Here is a 20,573-nt window from a genome sequence, read left to right on the forward strand (position 1 = left end):
CGAAAAAAGAATCGGAGAAACGAACAAAGAAACGGAGAAACGAAGAAAGAAACGGAGAATCGGAGAAATAAGTGGAGTAACGAAGAAATAAACCGAGAAACGGAGAAAGAAACGGAGAAACGAACAAAGATACAGAGACACGAAGAAAGAAACGGAGGAACGAACAAAGAAATTGAGAAACGAAGAAAGAAACGGACAAACGAAGAAATAAATGGAGAAAAGAAGAAATAAACGGAGAAACGAAGAAAGAAGCGGAGAAACCAAGAAACAAACGGAGAAACGAAGAAAGAAACCGAGAAACGAAGAAAGAAACGGAGAAACGAAGAAAGAAACGGAGAAACGAAGAAAGAAACGGAGAAACGAACAAAGAAACGGAGAAACGAAGAAAGAAACAGAGAAACGGAGAAATAAATGGAGAAAGGAAGAAATAAACGGAGAAACGAAGAAAGAAACGGAGAAACGAAGGAAAAAACGGAGAAACGAAGAAAGAAACGGAGAAACGAAGAAAGAAACGGAGAAACGGAGAAATAAATGGAGAAACGAAGAAATAAACGGAGAAACGAAGATAGAAACGGAGAAAAGAAGAAAGAAACGGAGAAATAAATGGAGAAACGAAGATATAAACGGAGAGAGGAAGAAAGAAACGGAGAAGCGAAGAAACGATGAAAGAAACGGAGAAACGAAGAAAGAAACGGAGAAACGAAGAAAGAAACGGAGAAACAAACAAAGTAACGGAGAAACGAAGAAAGAAACGGAGAAACGGAGATATAAATGGAGAAAAGAAGAAATAAACGGAGAAACGAACCAAGAAACGGAGAAACGAACAAAGAAACGGGGAAACGAACAAAGAAACGGAGAAAAGGAGAAATAAATGGAGAAACGAAGAAAGAAATGGAGAAACGAAGAAAGAAACGGAGAAACGAAAAAAGAATCGGAGAAACGAACAAAGAAACGGAGAAACGAAGAAAGAAACGGAGAAAGGAGATATAAATGGAGAAACGAAGAAAGAAACGGAGAAACGAAGAAAGAAACGGAGAAACGAAAAAAGAATCGGAGGAACGAAGAAAGAAACGGAGAAACGAAGAAAGAAACGGAGAAACGGAGAAATAAATGGAGAAACGAAGAAATAAACGGAGAAACGAACAAGGAAACGCGGAAACGATGAAAGAAACGGAGAAACGGAGAAATAAATGGAGAAACGAACAAAGAAGCGGAGAAATAAATGGAGAAACGAAGATATAGTCGGAGAAAGGAAGAAAGAAACTGACAAGCGAAGAAAGAAACGGAGAAGCGGGGAAATAAATGGAGAAATGAAGAAATAAACGGAGAAACGAAGAAAGAAACGGAGAAACGAAGAAAGAAACGAAGAAAAGAAGAAAGAAACGGAGAATCGTGGAAATAAATGGAGAAACGAAGAAAGAAACGGAGAAACGAAGAAAGAAACGGAGAAATAAATGGAGAAACGAAGAAAGAAACGGAGAAACGGAGAAATAAATGGAGAAATGAAGAAATAAACGGAGAAACGAACAAAGAAACGGAGAAACGAAGAAAGAAACAGAGAAATAAATGGAGAAACGAAGATATAAACGGCGAAAGGAAGAAAGAAACAGAGAAACGGAGAAATAAATGGAGAAAGGAAGAAATAAACGGAGAAACGAAGAAAGAAACGGAGAAACGAAGGAAGAAACGGAGAAACGAAGAAAGAAACGGAGAAACGGAGAAACAAACGGAGAAACGAAGAAAGAAACGGAGAAACGAAGAAAGAAACGGAGAAACGGAGAAATAAATGGAGAAACGAAGAAAGAAACGGAGTAACGAAGAAAGAAACGAAGAAACGAAGAAAGAAACGGAGAAACGGAGAAATAAATGGAGAAACGAAGAAATAAACGGAGAACCGAAGAAGGAAACGGAGAAACGAACAATGAAACGAAGAAACTAAGAAAGAAACGGAGAAACGGAGAAATAAATGGAGAAACGAAGAAATAAACGGAGAAACGAAGAAAGAAACGGAGAAACGAAGAAAGAAACGGAGAAACGCAGAAATAAATGGAGAAACGAAGAAATAAACGGAGAAACGAAGAAAGAAACGGAGAAACGAAGAAAGAAACGGAGAAACGCAGAAATAAATGGAGAAACGAAGAAATAAACGGAGAAACGAAGAAAGAAACGGAGAAATGCAGAAATATATGGAGAAACGAAGAAATAAACGGAGAAACGAAGAAAGAAACGGAGAACCGAAGAAAGAAACGGAGAAACGAACAATGAAACGAAGAAACTAAGAAAGAAACGGAGAAACGGAGAAATAAATGGAGAAACGAAGAAATAAACGGAGAAACGAAGAAAGAAACGGAGAAACGAAGAAAGAAACGGAGAAACGCAGAAATAAATGGAGAAACGAAGAAATAAACGGAGAAACGAAGAAAGAAACGGAGAAACGAAGAAAGAAACGGAGAAACGGAGAAATAAATGGAGAAACGAAGAAATAAACGGAGAAACGAAGAAAGAAACGGAGAAACGCAGAAATAAATGGAGAAACGAAGAAATAAACGGAGAAACGAAGAAAGAAACGGAGAAACGAAGAAAGAAACGGAGAAACGGAGAAATAAATGGAGAAATGAAGAAATAAACGGAGAAACGAACAAAGAAACGGAGAAACGGAGAAAGAAACGGAGAAATAAATGGAGAAACGAAGATATAAACGGCGAAAGGAAGAAAGAAACAGAGAAACGGAGAAATAAATGGAGAAAGGAAGAAATAAATGGAGAAAGGAAGAAATAAACGGGGAAACGAAGAAAGAAACGGAGAAACGAAGGAAGAAACGGAGAAACGAAGAAAGAAACGGAGAAACGAAGAAAGAAACGGAGAAACGGAGAAATAAATGGAGAAACGAAGAAAGAAACGGAGAAACGCAGAAATAAATGGAGAAACGAAGAAATAAACGGAGAAACGAAGAAAGAAACGGAGAAACGCAGAAATAAATGGAGAAACGAAGAAATAAACGGAGAAACGAAGAAAGAAACGGAGAAACGAAGAAAGAAACGGAGAAACGGAGAAATAAATGGAGAAATGAAGAAATAAACGGAGAAACGAACAAAGAAACGGAGAAACGAAGAAAGAAACGGAGAAATAAATGGAGAAACGAAGATATAAACGGCGAAAGGAAGAAAGAAACAGAGAAACGGAGAAATAAATGGAGAAAGGAAGAAATAAACGGAGAAACGAAGAAAGAAACGGAGAAACGAAGGAAGAAACGGAGAAACGAAGAAAGAAACGGAGAAACGGAGAAAGAAACGGAGAAAGGAAGAAATAAACGGAGAAACGAAGAAAGAAACGGAGAAACGAAGGAAGAAACGGAGAAACGAAGAAAGAAACGGAGAAACGAAGAAAGAAACGGAGAAACGGAGAAATAAATGGAGAAACGAAGAAATAAACGGTGAAACGGAGATAGAAACGGAGAAACGAAGAAAGAAACGGAGAAACGAACAAAGAAACGGGAAACGAAGAAAGAAACGGAGAAACGAAGAAAGAAACGGAGAAACGAAGAAAGATACGGAGAATCGGAGAAATAAATGGAGAAACGAAGAAATAAACCGAGAAACGGGAAAAGAAACGGGGAAACAAACAAAGAAACGGAGATACGAGAAAAGAAACGGAGAAACGAACCAAGAAACGGAGAAACGAAGAAAGAAACGGAGAAACGAAGAAAGATACGGAGAAACGAAGAAAGAAACGAAGAAACGAACAAAGAATCGGAGAAACGGAGAAAGAGACGGAGAAACGAAGAAAGAAACGGAGAAACGAAGAAAGAATCGGAGAAACAAAGAAAGAAACGGAGAAACGAATAAAGATACGGAGAATCGGAGAAATAAATGGAGAAACGATGAAATAAACAGAAAAGCGGAGATATACACGGAGAAAGGAAGAAAGAAACGGAGAAGCGAAGAAACGATGAAAGAAGCGGAGAAACGAAGAAAGAAACGTAGAAACGAAGAAAGAAACGGAGAAACGAAGAAAGAAAAGGAGAAACGAAGGAAGAAACGGAGAAACGAAGAAAGAAACGGAGAAACGAAGAAAGAAAAGGAGAAACGAAGAAAGAAACGGAGAAACGAACAAAGAAACTGAGATACGAATAATGAAACGGAGAATCGGAGAAATGAATGGAGAAACGAAGAAATAAACCGAGAAACGGAGATAGAAACGGAGAAACGAACAAAGAAACGGAGAAACGAAGAAAGAAACGGAGAAACGAACACAGAACCCGAGAATCGAACAAAGAAACAGAGAACCGAACAAAGAAACGGAGAAACGGAGAAATAAATGGAGAAACGAAGAAAGAAACGGAGTAACGAAGAAAGAAACGAAGAAAAGAAGAAAGAAACGCAGAATCGGGGAAATAAATGGAGAAACGAAGAAAGAAACGGAGAAACGAAGACAGAAACGGAGAAATAAATGGAGAAACGAACAAAGAAGCGGAGAAACGAACAAAGAAACGGAGAAACGAAGAAAGAAACGGAGAAACGATGAAAGAAACGGAGAAACGAAGAAAGAAACGGAGAAACGAAGAAAGAAACGGAGAAACGGAGAAATAAGTGCAGAAACGAAGAAAGAAACGGAGTAACGAAGAAAGAAACGAAGAAACGAAGAAAGAAACGGAGAAACGGAGAAATAAATGGAGAAACGAAGAAATAAACGGAGAACCGAAGGAAGAAACGGAGAAACGAAGAAAGAAGCGGAGAAACGAAGAAAGAAACGGAGAAACGGAGAAATAAATGGAGAAACGAAGAAATAAACGGAGAAACGGAGATAGAAACGGAGAAAAGAAGAAAGAAACGGAGAAATAAATGGAGAAACGAAGATATAAACGGAGAGAGGAAGAAAGAAACGGAGAAGCGAAGAAACGATGAAAGAAACGGAGAAACAAAGAAAGAAACGGAGAAACGAAGAAAGAAACGGAGAAACGGGGAAATAAATGGAGAAACGAAGAAATAAACGGAGAAACGAACAAAGAAACGCAGAAACGAAGAAAGAAACGGAGAAACGGAGAAATAAATGGAGAAACGAACAAAGAAGCGGAGAAATAAATGGAGAAACGAAGATATAGTCGGAGAAAGGAAGAAAGAAACTGAGAATCGAAGAAAGAACCGGAGAAACGGAGAAATAAATGGAGAAACGAAGAAATAAACGGAGAAACGAAAAAAAGAAACGGAGAAACGAAGAAAGAAACGGAGAAACGAACAAAGAAACGGAGAAACGAAGAAAGAAACGGAGAAACGAAGAAAGAAACGGAGAAACGAAGAAAGATACGGAGAATCGGAGAAATAAATGGAGAAACGAAGAAATAAACCGAGAAACGGGAAAAGAAACGGGGAAACAAACAAAGAAACGGAGATACGAGAAAAGAAACGGAGAAACGAACCAAGAAACGGAGAAACGAAGAAAGAAACGGAGAAACGGAGAAATAAATGGAGAAACGAACAAAGAAGCGGAGAAATAAATGGAGAAACGAAGATATAGTCGGAGAAAGGAAGAAAGAAACTGAGAAGCTAAGAAAGAAACGGAGAAACGGAGAAATAAATGGAGAAACGAAGAAATAAACGGAGAAACGAAGAAAGAATCGGAGAAACGAAGAAAGATACGGAGAAACGAACAAAGAAACGGAGAAACGAAGAAAGAAACGGAGAAGCGGAGAAATAAATGGAGAAAGGAAGAAATAAACGGACAAACGAAGAAAGAAACGGAGAAACGAAGGAAGAAACGGAGAAACGAAGAAAGAAACGGAGAAACGAAGAAAGAAACGGAGAAACGAAGAAAGAAACGGAGAAACGAAGAAAGATACGGAGAAACGAAGAAAGAAACGAAGAAACGAACAAAGAATCGGAGAAACGGAGAAAGAGACGGAGAAACGAAGAAAGAAACGGAGAAACGAAGAAAGAATCGGAGAAACAAAGAAAGAAACGGAGAAACGAATAAAGATACGGAGAATCGGAGAAATAAATGGAGAAACGATGAAATAAACAGAAAAGCGGAGATATACACGGAGAAAGGAAGAAAGAAACGGAGAAGCGAAGAAACGATGAAAGAAGCGGAGAAACGACGAAAGAAACGTAGAAACGAAGAAAGAAACGGAGAAACGAAGAAAGAAAAGGAGAAACGAAGAAAGAAACGGAGAAACGAACAAAGAAACTGAGATACGAATAATGAAACGGAGAATCGGAGAAATGAATGGAGAAACGAAGAAATAAACCGAGAAACGGAGATAGAAACGGAGAAACGAACAAAGAAACGGAGAAACGAAGAAAGAAACGGAGAAACGAACACAGAACCCGAGAATCGAACAAAGAAACAGAGAACCGAACAAAGAAACGGAGAAACGGAGAAATAAATGGAGAAACGAAGAAAGAAACGGAGTAACGCAGAAAGAAACGAAGAAAAGAAGAAAGAAACGGAGAATCGGGGAAATAAATGGAGAAACGAAGAAAGAAACGGAGAAACGAAGACAGAAACGGAGAAATAAATGGAGAAACGAACAAAGAAGCGGAGAAACGAACAAAGAAACGGAGAAACGAAGAAAGAAACGGAGAAACGATGACAGAAACGGAGAAACGAAGAAAGAAACGGAGAAACGAAGAAAGAAACGGAGAAACGGAGAAATAAATGCAGAAACGAAGAAAGAAACGGAGTAACGAAGAAAGAAACGAAGAAACAAAGAAAGAAACGGAGAAACGGAGAAATAAATGGAGAAACGAAGAAATAAACGGAGAACCGAAGAAAGAAACGGAGAAACGAACAATGAAACGAAGAAACGAAGAAAGAAACGGAGAAACGGAGAAATAAATGGAGAAACGAAGAAATAAACGGAGAAACGAAGAAAGAAACGGAGAAACGAAGAAAGAAACGGAGAAACGCAGAAATAAATGGAGAAACGAAGAAATAAACGGAGAAACGAAGAAAGAAACGGAGAAACGAAGAAAGAAACGGAGAAACGCAGAAATAAATGGAGAAACGAAGAAATAAACGGAGAAACGAAGAAAGAAACGGAGAAACGCAGAAATAAATGGAGAAACGAAGAAATAAACGGAGAAACGAAGAAAGAAACGGAGAAACGAAGAAAGAAACGGAGAAACGGAGAAATAAATTGAGAAATGAAGAAATAAACGGAGAAACGAACAAAGAAACGGAGAAACGAAGAAAGAAACGGAGAAATAAATGGAGAAACGAAGATATAAACGGAGAAAGGAAGAAAGAAACGGAGAAGCGAAGAAAGAAACGGAGAAACGGAGAAACGAAGAAAGAAACGGAGAAATAAATGGAGAAACGAAGATATAAACGGAGAAAGGAAGAAAGAAACGGAGAAGCGAAGAAAGAAACGGAGAATCGGAGAAACGAAGAAAGAAACGGAGAGACGAAGAAAGAGACGGAGAAACGAAGAAAGAAACGGAGAAACGAAGAAAGAAACGGAGAAACGAAGAAAGAAACGGAGAACCGAAGAAAGAAACGGGGAAACGAAGAAAGAAGCGGAGAAACGGAGAAATAAATGGAGAAACGAAGAAAGGAACGGAGAAACGAAGAAAGAAACGGAGAATCGGAGAAATAAATGGAGAAACGAAGAAATAAACCGAGAAGCGGAGAAATAAATGGAGAAACGAAGAAATAAACGGAGAAACGAAGAAATAAACGGAGAAACGAAGAAAGAAACGGAGAAACGAAGAAAGAAACGGAGAAACGAAGAGAGAAACGGAGTAACGAAGAAAGAAACCAAGAAACGAAGAAAGAAACGGAGAATCGGAGAAATAAATGGAGAAATGAAGAAATAAACGGAGAAACGAACAAAGAAACGGAGAAACGAGGAAAGAAACGGAGAAACGCAGAAATAAATGGAGAAACGAAGAAATAAACGGAGAAACGAAGAAAGAAACGGAGAAACGCAGAAATAAATGGAGAAACGAAGAAATAAACGGAGAAACGAAGAAAGAAACGGAGAAACGAAGAAAGAAACGGAGAAACGCAGAAATAAATGGAGAAACGAAGAAATAAACGGAGAAACGAAGAAAGAAACGGAGAAACGCAGAAAGAAACGGAGAAATAAATGGAGAAACGAAGATATAAACGGAGAAAGGAAGAAAGAAACGGAGAAGCGAAGAAAGAAACGGAGAAACGGAGAAACGAAGAAAGAAACGGAGAAATAAATGGAGAATCGAAGATATAAACGGAGAAAGGAAGAAAGAAACGGAGAAGCGAAGAAAGAAACGGAGAATCGGAGAAACGAAGAAAGAAACGGAGAGACGAAGAAAGAGACGGAGAAACGAAGAAAGAAACGGAGAAACGAAGAAAGAAACGGAGAAACGAAGAAAGAAACGGAGAACCGAAGAAAGAAACGGGGAAACGAAGAAAGAAGCGGAGAAACGGAGAAATAAATGGAGAAACGAAGAAAGAAACGGAGAAACGAAGAAAGAAACGGAGAATCGGAGAAATAAATGGAGAAACGAAGAAATAAACCGAGAAGCGGAGAAATAAATGGAGAAACGAAGAAATAAACGGAGAAACGAAGAAATAAACGGAGAAACGAAGAAAGAAACGGAGAAACGAAGAAAGAAACGGAGAAACGAAGAGAGAAACGGAGTAACGAAGAAAGAAACCAAGAAACGAAGAAAGAAACGGAGAATCGGAGAAATAAATGGAGAAATGAAGAAATAAACGGAGAAACGAACAAAGAAACGGAGAAACGAGGAAAGAAACGGAGAAACGCAGAAATAAATGGAGAAACGAAGAAATAAACGGAGAAACGAAGAAAGAAACGGAGAAACGCAGAAATAAATGGAGAAACGAAGAAATAAACGGAGAAACGAAGAAAGAAACGGAGAAACGAAGAAAGAAACGGAGAAACGCAGAAATAAATGGAGAAACGAAGAAATAAACGGAGAAACGAAGAAAGAAACGGAGAAACGCAGAAATAAATGGAGAAACGAAGAAATAAACGGAGAAACGAAGAAAGAAACGGAGAAACGAAGAAAGAAACGGAGAAACGGAGAAATAAATGGAGAAATGAAGAAATAAACGGAGAAACGAACAAAGAAACGGAGAAACGAAGAAAGAAACGGAGAAATAAATGGAGAAACGAAGATATAAACGGAGAAAGGAAGAAAGAAACGGAGAAGCGAAGAAAGAAACAGAGAAACGGAGAAACGAAGAAAGAAACGGAGAAATAAATGGAGAAACGAAGATATAAACGGAGAAAGGAAGAAGGAAACGGAGAAGCGAAGAAAGAAACGGAGAAACGGAGAAACGAAGAAAGAAACGGAGAAATAAATGGAGAAACGAAGATATAAACGGAGAAAGGAAGAAAGAAACGGAGAAGCGAAGAAAGAAACGGAGAAACGGAGAAACGAAGTAAGAAACGGAGAGTCGAAGAAAGAAACGAAGAAACGAACAAAGAAACGGAGAAACGAACAAAGAAACGGAGAAACGAACAAAGAAACGGAGAAACGAACAAAGAAACGGAGAAACGAACAAAGAAACGGAGAAACGAACAAAGAAACGGAGAAACGAACAAAGAAACGGAGAAACGAACAAAGAAACGGAGAAACGAACAAAGAAACGGAGAAACGGAGAAATAAATGGAGAAACGAAGAAAGAAACGGAGTTACGAAGAAAGAAACGAAGAAACGAAGAAAGAAACGGAGAATCGGAGAAATAAATGGAGAAACGAAGATATAAACCGAGAAACGGAGAAAGAAACGGAGAAACGAAGAAAGAAACGGAGAATCGGAGAAATAAATGGAGAAACGAAGAAATAAACCGAGAAGCGGAGAAATAAATGGAGAAACGAAGAAATAAACGGAGAAACGTAGAAAGAAACGGAGAAACGGAGAGAGAAACGGAAAAACGAAGAAAGAAACGGAGTAACGAAGAATGAAACCAAGAAACGAAGAAAGAAACGGAGAATCGGAGAAATAAATGGAGAAACGAAGAAATAAACGGAGAACCGAAGAAAGAAACGGAGAAACGAACAATGAAACGAAGAAACGAAGAAAGAAACGGAGAAACGGAGAAATAAATGGAGAAACGAAGAAATAAACGGAGAAACGAAGAAAGAAACGGAGAAACGAAGAAAGAAACGGAGAAACGCAGAAATAAATGGAGAAACGAAGAAATAAACCGAGAAACGGGGAAAGAAGCGGAGAAACGAAGAAAGAAACGGAGAAACGAAGAAAGAAACGGAGAAACGACGAAAGAAACGGAGAAACGGAGAAATATAGGAGAAACGAAGAAATAAATGGAGAAACGAAGAAAGGAACGGAGTAACGAAGAAAGAAACGGAGTAACGAAGAAAGAAACGAAGAAACGAAGAACGAAACGGAGAATCGGGGAAATAAATGGAGAAACGAAGAAATAAACCGAGAAACGGAGAAAGAAACGAAGAAACGAACAAAGAAACGGAGAAACGAAGAAAGAAACGGAGAAACGAACAAAGGAACGGAGGAACGAACAAAGAAACGGAGAAACGAAGAAAGAAACGGAGAAATGAACAAAGGAACGGAGAAACGAAGAAAGAAATGGAGAAAGAAACGGAGAACCGAAGAAAGAAACGGAGAAACGGAGAAATAAATGGAGAAACGGAGAAAGAAACGGAGAAACGAAGAAAGAAACGGAGAATCGGAGAAATAAATGCAGAAACGAAGAAATAAACCGAGAAGCGGAGAAATAAATGGAGAAACGAAGAAATAAACGGAGAAACGAAGAAAGAAACGGAGAAACGAAGAAAGAAACCGAGAAACGATGAAAGAAACGGAGTAACGAAGAAAGAAACCAAGAAACGAAGAAAGAAACGGAGAAACGAACAATGAAACGGAGATACGAAGAAAGAAACCGAGAAACGAAGAAAGAAACGGAGAAACGAAGAAAGAAACGGAGAAACGGTGAAATAAATGGAGAAACGAAGAAAGAAACGGAGTAACGAAGAAAGAAACGAAGAAACGAAGAAAAAAGCGGAGAATCGGAGAAATAAGTGGAGAAACGACGAAATAAACCGAGAAACAGAGAAAGAAACGGAGAAACGAAGAAAGAAACAGAGAAACGAAGAAAGACACGGAGAAACGAAGAACGAAACGGAGAAACGAAGAAAGAATCGGAGAATCGGAGCAATAAATGGAGAAACGACGAAATAAGCCGAGAAACGTGGAAAGAAACGGAGAAACGAAGAAAGAAACGGAGAAACGAACAAACAAACGGAGAAACGAACAAAGAAACGGAGAATCGAACAAAGAAACGGAGAAACGAACAAAGAAACGAAGAAGCGGAGAAATAAATGGAGAAACGAAGAAAGAAACGGTGTAACGAAGAAAGAAACGGAGAAACGAAGAAAGAAACGGAGAGACGGAGAAATAAATGGAGAAACGAAGAAAGAAACGGAGAAACGAAGAAAGAAACCTAGAAACGAAGAAAGAAACGGAGAAACGAACAATGGAACGGAGAAACGAACAAAGGAACGTAGAAACGGAGAAAGAAACATTGAAACGAAGAAAGAAACGGAGAAACGAAGAAAGAAACGGAGAATCGGAGAAATAAATGGAGAAACGAAGCAATAAACAGAGAAACGGAGAAATAAATGGAGAAACGAAGAAATAAACGGAGAAACGAAGAAAGAAACGGAGAAACGAAGGAAGAAACGGAGTAACGAAGAAAGAAACCAAGAAACGAAGACAGAAACGGAGAATCGGAGAAATAAATGGAGAAACGAAGAAATAAACCGAGAAACGGGGAAAGAAACGGAGAAAGGAATAAAGAAACGGAGAAACGAAGAAACAAACGGAGAAACCGAGAAATAAATGGAGAAACGAAGAAAGAAACGGAGAAACGAAGACAGAAACGGAGAAACGGAGAAACGAACAATGAAACGGAGAAACGAAGAAAGAAACGGAGAAACGGAGAAATAAATGGAGAAACGAAGAAAGAAACGGAGTAACGAAGAAAGAAACGAAGAAACGAAGAAAGAAACGGAGAATCGGAGAAATAAATGGAGAAACGAAGAAATAAACCGAGAAACGGAGAAAGAAACGGAGAAACGAAGAAAGAAACGGAGAATCGGAGAAATAAATGGAGAACCGAAGAAATAAACCGAGAAGCGGAGAAATAAATGGAGAAACGAAGAAATAAACGGAGAAACGAAGAAAGAAACGGAGAAACGAAGAAAGAAACGGAGAAACGAAGAAAGAAACGGAGTAACGAAGAAAGAAACCAAGAAACGAAGAAAGAAACGGAGAATCGGAGAAATAAATGGAGAAACGAAGAAATAAACGGAGAACCGAAGAAAGAAACGGAGAAACGAACAATGAAACGAAGAAACGAAGAAAGAAACGGAGAAACGGAGAAATAAATGGAGAAACGAAGAAATAAACGGAGAAACGAAGAAAGAAACGGAGAAACGAAGAAAGAAACGGAGAAACGCAGAAATAAATGGAGAAACGAAGAAATAAACGGAGAAACGAAGAAAGAAACGGAGAAACGAAGAAAGAAACGGAGAAACGCAGAAATAAATGGAGAAACGAAGAAATAAACGGAGAAACGAAGAAAGAAACGGAGAAACGCAGAAATAAATGGAGAAACGAAGAAATAAACGGAGAAACGAAGAAAGAAACGGAGAAACGAAGAAAGAAACGGAGAAACGGAGAAATAAATGGAGAAATGAAGAAATAAACGGAGAAACGAACAAAGAAACGGAGAAACGAAGAAAGAAACGGAGAAATAAATGGAGAAACGAAGATATAAACGGAGAAAGGAGGAAAGAAACGGAGAAGCGAAGAAAGAAACGGAGAAACGGAGAAACGAAGAAAGAAACGGAGAAATAAATGGAGAAACGAAGATATAAACGGAGAAAGGAAGAAAGAAACGGAGAAGCGAAGAAAGAAACGGAGAATCGGAGAAACGAAGAAAGAAACGGAGAGACGAAGAAAGAGACGGAGAAACGAAGAAAGAAACGGAGAAACGAAGAAAGAAACGGAGAAACGAAGAAAGAAACGGAGAACCGAAGAAAGAAACGGGGAAACGAAGAAAGAAGCGGAGAAACGGAGAAATAAATGGAGAAACGAAGAAAGAAGCGGAGAAACGAACAAAGAAACGGAGAAATGGAGAAAGAAACGGAGAAACGAACTAAGAAACAGAGAAACGAAGAAAGAAACGGAGAAACGAACAAAGAAACCAAGAAACGAAGAAAGAAACGGAGAATCGGAGAAATAAATGGAGAAACGAAGAAATAAACCGAGAAACGGGGAAAGAAACGGAGAAACGAAGAAAGAAACGGAGAAACGAAGAAAGAAACGGAGAAACGACGAAAGAAACGGAGAAACGGAGAAATATAGGAGAAACGAAGAAATAAATGGAGAAACGAAGAAAGGAACGGAGAAACGAAGAAAGAAACGGAGTAACGAAGAAACAAACGAAGAAACGAAGAACGAAACGGAGAATCGGGGAAATAAATGGAGAAACGAAGAAATAAACCGAGAAACGGAGAAAGAAACGAAGAAACGAACAAAGAAACGGAGAAACGAAGAAAGAAACGGAGAAACGAACAAAGGAACGGAGGAACGAAGAAAGAAACGGAGAAACGAAGAAAGAAACGGAGAAATGAACAAAGGAACGGAGAAACGAAGAAAGAAATGGAGAAAGAAACGGAGAACCGAAGAAAGAAACGGAGAAACGGAGAAATAAATGGAGAAACGGAGAAAGAAACGGAGAAACGAAGAAAGAAACGGAGAATCGGAGAAATAAATGCAGAAACGAAGAAATAAACCGAGAAGCGGAGAAATAAATGGAGAAACGAAGAAATAAACGGAGAAACGAAGAAAGAAACGGAGAAACGAAGAAAGAAACCGAGAAACGATGAAAGAAACGGAGTAACGAAGAAAGAAACCAAGAAACGAAGAAAGAAACGGAGAAACGAACAATGAAACGGAGATACGAAGAAAGAAACGGAGAATCGGAGAAATAAATGGAGAAACGAAGCAATAAACAGAGAAACGGAGAAATAAATGGAGAAACGAAGAAATAAACGGAGAAACGAAGAAAGAAACCGAGAAACGAAGAAAGAAACGGAGAAACGAAGAAAGAAACGGAGAAACGGTGAAATAAATGGAGAAACGAAGAAAGAAACGGAGTAACGAAGAAAGAAACGAAGAAAGAAGCGGAGAATCGGAGAAATAAGTGGAGAAACGAAGAAATAAACCGAGAAACAGAGAAAGAAACGGAGAAACGAAGAAAGAAACAGAGAAACGAAGAAAGAAACGGAGAAACGAAGAACGAAACGGAGAAACGAAGAAAGAATCGGAGAATCGGAGCAATAAATGGAGAAACGACGAAATAAGCCGAGAAACGTGGAAAGAAACGGAGAAACGAAGAAAGAAACGGAGAAACGAACAAAGAAACGGAGAAACGAACAAAGAAACGGAGAAACGAACAAAGAAACGAAGAAGCGGAGAAATAAATGGAGAAACGAAGAAAGAAACGGTGTAACGAAGAAAGAAACGAAGAAACGAAGAAAGAAACGGAGAATCGGAGAAATAAGTGGAGAAACGAAGAAATAAACCCAGAAACGGAGAAAGAAACGGAGAAACGAACAAAGAAACAGAGAAACGGAGAAACGAACAAAGAAACGGAGAAACGAAGAAAGAAACGGAGAAACGGAGAAATAAATGGAGAAACGAAGAAAGAAACGGAGAAACGAAGAAAGAAACCTAGAAACGAAGAAAGAAACGGAGAAACGAACAATGGAACGGAGAAACGAACAAAGGAACGTAGAAACGGAGAAAGAAACATTGAAACGAAGAAAGAAACGGAGAAACGAAGAAAGAAACGGAGAATCGGAGAAATAAATGGAGAAACGAAGCAATAAACAGAGAAACGGAGAAATAAATGGAGAAACGAAGAAATAAACGGAGAAACGAAGAAAGAAACGGAGAAACGAAGGAAGAAACGGAGTAACGAAGAAAGAAACCAAGAAACGAAGACAGAAACGGAGAATCGGAGAAATAAATGGAGAAACGAAGAAATAAACCGAGAAACGGGGAAAGAAACGGAGAAACGAATAAAGAAACGGAGAAACGAAGAAAGAAACGGAGAAACCGAGAAATAAATGGAGAAACGAAGAAAGAAACGGAGAAACGAAGACAGAAACGGAGAAACGGAGAAACGAACAATGAAACGGAGAAACGAAGAAAGAAACGGAGAAACGGAGAAATAAATGGAGAAACGAAGAAAGAAACGGAGAATCGGAGAAATAAGTGGAGAAACGAAGAAATAAACCCAGAAACGGAGAAAGAACCGGAGAAATGAACAAAGAAACAGAGAAACGGAGAAACGAACAAAGAAACGGAGAAACGAAGAAAGAAACGGAGAAACGGAGAAATAAATGGAGAAACTATGAAAGAAACGGAGAAACGAAGACAGAAACGGAGAAACGGAGAAACAAACAATGAAACGGAGAAACGAAGAAAGAAACGGAGAAACGGAGAAATAAATGGAGAAACGAAGAAAGAAACGGAGTAACGAACAAAGGAACGGAGAAACGGTGAAATATAGGAGAAACGGTGAAATATAGGAGAAACGAAGAAAGAAACGGAGTAACGAAGAAAGAAACGAAGAAACGAAGAAAGAAACGGTGAATCGGAGAAATAAGTGGAGAAACGAAGAAATAAACCGAGAAATGGAGAAAGAAACGGAGAAACGAACAAAGAAACGGAGAAACGAACAATGAAACGGAGAAACGAAGAAAGACACGGAGAAACGAAGAAAGAAACGGAGTAACGAAGAAAGAAACCAAGAAACGAAGAAAGAAACGGAGAATTGGAGGAATAAATGGAGAAACGAAGAAATAAACCGAGAAACGGGGAAAGAAACGGAGAAACGAACAAAGAAACGGAGAAACGAAGAAAGAAACGGAGAAACCGAGAAATAAATGGAGAAACGAAGAAAGAAACGGAGAAACGAAGAAAGAAACGGAGAAACGAACAATGAAACGGAGAAACGAAGAAAGAAACGGAGAAACGAAGAAATAAACGGAGAAACGTACAAAGAAACGGAGAACCGAAGAAAGAAACGGAGAAACGCAGAAATAAATGGAGAAACGAAGAAATAAACGGAGAAACGAACAAAGGAACGGAGAAACGAACAAAGAAACGGAGAAATAAATGGAGAAACGAAGAAAGAAACGGAGAATCGGAGAAATAAGTGGAGAAACGAAGAAATAAACCGAGAAATGGAGAAAGAAACGGAGAAACGAACAAAGAAACAGAGAAACGAAGATAGAAACGGAGAAACGAACAAAGAAACGGAGAAACGAACAAAGAAACGGAGAATCGGGGAAACAAGTGGAGAAACGAACAAAGAAACGGAGGAGCGAAGAAAGAAACGGAGAAACGGAGAAATAAATGGAGAAACGAACAAAGAAACGGAGAAACGAACAAAGAAAGGGAGAAACGAAGGAAGAAACGGAGAAAAGGAGAAATAAATGGAGAAACGAACAAAGAAGCGGAGAAATAAATGGAGAAACGAAGATATAGTCGGAGAAATAAATGGAGAAACGAAGATATAGTCGGAGAAAGGAAGAAAGAAACTGAGAAGCGAAGAAAGAAACGGAGAAACGAGGAAATAAACTGTGAATCGAACAAAGAAACGCAGAAACGAAGAATGAAACGGAGAAACGAAGAAATAAACGGAGAAATGATGAAAGAAACAGAGAAACAGAGAAAGAAACGGAGAAACGAAGAAAGAAACGGAGATACGAAGAAAGAAACGGAGAAACGAAGAAAGAAACGGCGAAACGAAGAAAGAAACGGAGAAACGAAGAAAGAAACGGAGATACGAAGAAAGAAACGGAGAAACGAACAAAGAAACGGAGAAACGAACAAAGCAACGGAGAAACGAAGAAAGAAATGGAGAAACGAAGAAAGAAACGGAGAAACGAAGAAAGAAACGGCGAAACGAAGAAAGAAACGGAGAAACGAAGAAAGAAACGGAAAAACGAACAAAGAAATGGAGAAACGAACAAAGAAACGTTTCTCCGTTTCTCCGTTTCTCCGTTTTTCCGTTTCTCCGTTTCTCCGTTTCTCCGTTTTTCCGTATCTCCGCTTCTCCGTTTCACGGTTTCTCCGCTTCTCCGTCTCTCGGTTTCTCCGATTCTCGGTTTCTCCGTTTCTCCGTTTCTCGGTTTCTCCGTTTGGGAGTTTGAAGTTAAGGAATGGTTGAGAAACCATCAAAATTTTCGCAAGTCTGATACTCGTAACCAATAAGTACAATGGCCATAGGGAAAAATACACATACCGTTGTAATCGGGCGAGTTTCTGCTTTCAGATGCAACTGGAATTTTTCGAGTTCGTCAGTCCGTTCGCGAGATATGGGTGTTTGAAGTTAAGGAATGGTTGAGAAACCATCAAAATATTCGCAAGTCTGATACTCGAAACCAATAACTACAATGGCCTAGGGGAGAAATACACATACCGTTGTAATCGGGCGAGTTTCTTCTTTCAGATGCAACAGGAATTTCTCGATTTCCTCAATCCGTTCGCGAGATATAGGAGTTTGAAGTGAAGGAATGGTAGAGAAACCATCAAAATTTTCGCAGGTCTGATACTCGAAGCCAATAACTACAATGGCCTAGGGGAAAAATACACATACCATTGTAATCGGGCGAGTTTCTACTTTCAGATGCAACAGGAATTTCTCGATGTCCTCAATCCGTTCGCGAGATATAGGAGTTTGAAGTGAAGGAATGGTTTCGAAACCATCAAAATTTTCGCAAGTCTGATACTCGAAACCAATAACGACAATGGCCTAGAGGAGAAATACACATACCGTTATAATCGGGCGAGTTTCTACTTTCAGATGCAACGGGAATTTTTCGGATTCATTAATCCGCTCGCGAGATATGGGAGTTTGGATTTAAGAAATGCTCGAGGAACCCTACAAATTGTCGCAATTCTGATGCTTGAAACGAATAACTAGAATGGCCTAGGGCAAAAGTACACATACCGCTGTAATCGTGGGTGTTTCTGCTATCAGATGCAACAGGAATTTCTCGAGTTAGTCAATCCGTTCGCGAGATATGGGAGTTTGAAGTTAAGGAATGGTTGGGAAACCATCAAAATTTTCGCAAGTCTGCCACTCGAAACCAATAACTACAATGGCCTAGGGGAGAAATACACATACCTTTGTAATCGAGCGAGTTTCTACTTTCAGATGTAAGAGGAATTCCTCGATTTCCTCAATCCGTTCGCGAGATATAGGAATTTGAAGTGAAGGAATGGTTTCGAAACCATCAAAATTTTCGCAAGTCTGATACTCGAAACCAATAACGACAATGGCCTAGAGGAGAAATACACATACCGTTATAATCGGGCGAGTTTCTACTTTCAGATGCAACAGGAATTTTTCGGATTCATTAATCCGCTCGCGACATATGGGAGTTTGGATTTAAGAAATGCTCGAGGAACCCTACAAATTGTCGCAATTCTGATGCTTGAAACGAATAACTAGAATGGCCTAGGGCAAAAGTACACATACCGCTGCAATCGGGGGTGTTTCTGCTACCAGATGCAACAGGAATTTCTCGAGTTCGTCAATCCGTTCGCGAGATATGGGAGTTTCAAGTTAAGGAATGGTTGAGAAACCACCAAAACTTTCGCAAGTCTGATACTCGAAACCAATAACTACAATGGCCTAGGGGAAAAATACACATACCGTTGTAATCGGGCGAGTTTCTGCTTTCAGATGCAACTGGAATTTCTCGAGTTCGTCAGTCCGTTCGCGAGATATGGGAGTTTGAAGTTAAGGAATGGTTCAGAAACCATTAAAATATTCGCAAGTCTGATACTCGAAACCAATAACTACAATGGCCTAGGGGAGAAATACACATACCGTTGTAATCGGGCGAGTTTCTACTTTCAGATGCAACTGGAATTTCTCGAGTTCGTCAGTCCGTTCGCGAGATATGGGAGTTTGAAGTTAAGGAATGGTTGAGAAACCATTAAAATATTCGCAAGTCTGATACTCGAAACCAATAACTACTACGGCCTAGGGCAAAAACACACATACCGTTGTAATCGGGCGAGTTTCTGTTTTCAGATGCAACAGGAATTTCTCGAGTTCGTCAATCCGTTTGCGAGATATGGGAGTTTGAAGTTAAGGAATGTTTGAGAAACCATCAAAATATTCGCAAGTCTGATACTCGAAACCAATAACTACAATGGCCTAGGGGAAAAATACACATACCATTGTAATCGGGCGAGTTTCTACTTTCAGATGCAGCAGGAATTTCTCGATGTCCTCAATCCGTTCGCGAGATATAGGAGTTTGAATTGAAGGAATGTTTGAGAAACCATAAAAGTTTTCTCAAGTCTAATACTCGAAACCAATAACTCGAATGGCCTAGGGGAAAAGTTCACACACCGTTGCCATCGGGCAAGTTTCTTCTTTCAGATGCAACAGGAATTTCTCGATTTCCTCAATCCGTTCGCGAGATATAGGAGTTTGAAGTGAAGGAATGGTAGAGAAACCATCAAAATTTTCGCAGGTCTGATACTCGAAACCAATAACTACTACGGCCTAGGGCAAAAATACACATACCGTTGTAATCGGGCGAGTTTCTGTTTTCAGATGCAACAGGAATTTCTCGAGTTCGTCAATCCGTTTGCGAGATATGGGAGTTTGAAGTTAAGGAATGTTTGAGAAACCATCAAAATATTCGCAAGTCTGATACTCGAAACCAATAACTACAATGGCCTAGGGGAAAAATACACATACCATTGTAATCGGGCGCGTTTCTACTTTCAGATGCAGCAGGAATTTCTCGATTTCCTCAATCCGTTCGCGAGATATAGGAGTTTGAAGTGAAGGAATGGTTGAGAAACCATAAAAGTTTTCTCAAGTCTAATACTCGAAACCAATAACTCGAATGGCCTAGGGGAAAAGTTCACACACCGTTGCCATCGGGCGAGCTTCTTCTTTCAGATGCAACAGGAATTTCTCGATTTCCTCAATCCCTTCGCGAGATGTACGAGTTTGAATTGAAGGAATGGTAGGGAAACCATCAAAATTTTCGCAGGTCTGATACTCGAAACCAATAACTACTACGGCCTAGGGCAAAAACACACATACCGTTGTAATCGGGCGAGTTTCTGTTTTCAGATGCAACAGGAATTTCTCGAGTTCGTCAATCCGTTTGCGAGATATGGGAGTTTGAAGTTAAGGAATGTTTGAGAAACCATCAAAATATTCGCAAGTCTGATACTCGAAACCAATAACTACAATGGCCTAGGGGAAAAATACACATACCATTGTAATCGGGCGAGTTTCTACTTTCAGATGCAGCAGGAATTTCTCGATGTCCTCAATCCGTTCGCGAGATATAGGAGTTTGAATTGAAGGAATGTTTGAGAAACCATAAAAGTTTTCTCAAGTCTAATACTCGAAACCAATAACTCGAATGGCCTAGGGGAAAAGTTCACACACCGTTGCCATCGGGCAAGTTTCTTCTTTCAGATGCAACAGGAATTTCCCGATTTCCTCAATCCGTTCGCGAGATATAG

This window comes from Ptiloglossa arizonensis, unplaced genomic scaffold (genome assembly GCF_051014685.1).
Source record: "Ptiloglossa arizonensis isolate GNS036 unplaced genomic scaffold, iyPtiAriz1_principal scaffold0069, whole genome shotgun sequence".
In the NCBI taxonomy this organism is placed as follows: Eukaryota; Metazoa; Arthropoda; class Insecta; order Hymenoptera; family Colletidae; genus Ptiloglossa; species Ptiloglossa arizonensis.